The 1,555-nt window shown below is 35.7% G+C and overlaps 1 pseudogene; it reads left to right on the forward strand.

Annotated features, from left to right (window-relative positions):
* Positions 1–406: 406 nt before the first annotated feature.
* On the forward strand, positions 407–973 carry LOC101642588 (annotated as a pseudogene).
* Positions 974–1,555: the final 582 nt, after the last annotated feature.

Consider the following 1,555-nt stretch of genomic DNA (forward strand, 5'->3'; position numbering starts at 1 on the left):
TTACTATATTCACGAATGATGATCTTGTCTTCCACAGCTCCTCAGGTCTTCTGTCAGTAGTGTTCAATGCGTCAAATCTGTTATTGAGAGGTTCTCAAAATTCAGGTGGGTTAGACTCAAGGTTATATTTTGGCTCTCATGGACTTGTTTGAATTTTCTTCAACTTTAACCTCAACTTACTATGAATAATTGATGGTCTGTTCCACAGTAAGCCCCTGTCCTGATTTTAGCTGTTGATATTGTACGTCTCCATCATCTTTTCTCACAAATGTAGTCAATTTGATTTCTGTATTGGAAAAGTCGCCTTTAGTGTTGTTAAAAATAAAATATTTGCAAATTTCACACCAAGCTTCACTCGGAATCCAGATGTCCCATGCTGAGCTTAGAGGAGTTCATAGTTGTTTTTATGGTTCCTCCACTAAACTGCATCATCGCTGTGTCCCAAAATTTGGGTATCAGTAAGAACCAAAATCTACCATTGCCCATGCTCAGGAATGAATTCCAGTATTTCCAGAGAATGACCACGACCACTTACTCTTTAGTATAAGGTAAACAGAATTTGGTGATTATGGGTAGGAAGACCTGATTTTCCATTCCTGAGAAGAATATGCCTTTGAAAGATAGAGTTAATTTGGTTCTCAGTAGGGAACTCAAGGTAATATCACAAGGAGCTCATTTTCTTGTCAAAAGTCTGGATGGTGCCTTAAAACTCATGGAACAACCAGAATTGGGAAATAAATTCGACATGATTTGGTTCATGGGAGGCAGTTCTGTTTACAAGGAAGCCATGGACCAATCAGGTCATGTTAGACTGTTCATGACAAGGCTCATGCAGGAATTTGAAAGCGACACATTTTTCCTGAAATTGATTTAAAGAAATATAAGTCTCCCAGAATACCCAGGTATTCTTCCTGATGCCCAGGAAGAAAAATACATCAAGTACAAATTTGAAGTATATGAAAAGATTGACTAATATGAAGGCATTTTCTTGTTTACTTCAAGTTGTTCTCAAAAGAATTATGTATTTTAACATAAGGAAAAGAGACTTTGTTGGCTTTAGATCTATAGATAATTGTTTCTCAGCAATGATTTTTATTTATTTATTTTCATTAATCCTAAGTAGACTATATCACATACCACTTGTGAAAAATGTCTTGCTTTAACTATATAAATGCATCTTCATGGTCCAGGGTTGGATCTATATCTGGCCACACTAACATACTACGAAGACAGCTAAATGTGAGAGAGCCCCTGACAACATGAGTTTAAATGGCCCATAGAGATAAGAGCTAGAGAGATTAAACAAAGTAGTGTAAATTCATTACAAACGGCACAACTATAATTTCTAATTCAAATGAAAATTTTACCAAATTTAAAGGCTATATCCATTATTAGGAGTATATCAGATTTCTGATAAAAAATTTGTTCCCTCAAACCAGGGGATCAGTAAGCTAAGAATTCTAGTTATTCAGTAAAGATGGTAAGAGGCAGGTGATAAACCAACTTTTAGATAGTTAAAAGTGAGGAAAAGGTCTGTGGCCTATTAAGGATACTG

Source organism: Echinops telfairi, unplaced genomic scaffold (assembly GCF_000313985.2).
Source record: "Echinops telfairi isolate 266 unplaced genomic scaffold, ASM31398v2 ScPeMD7_44;HRSCAF=162, whole genome shotgun sequence".
NCBI lineage: Eukaryota > Metazoa > Chordata > Mammalia > Afrosoricida > Tenrecidae > Echinops > Echinops telfairi.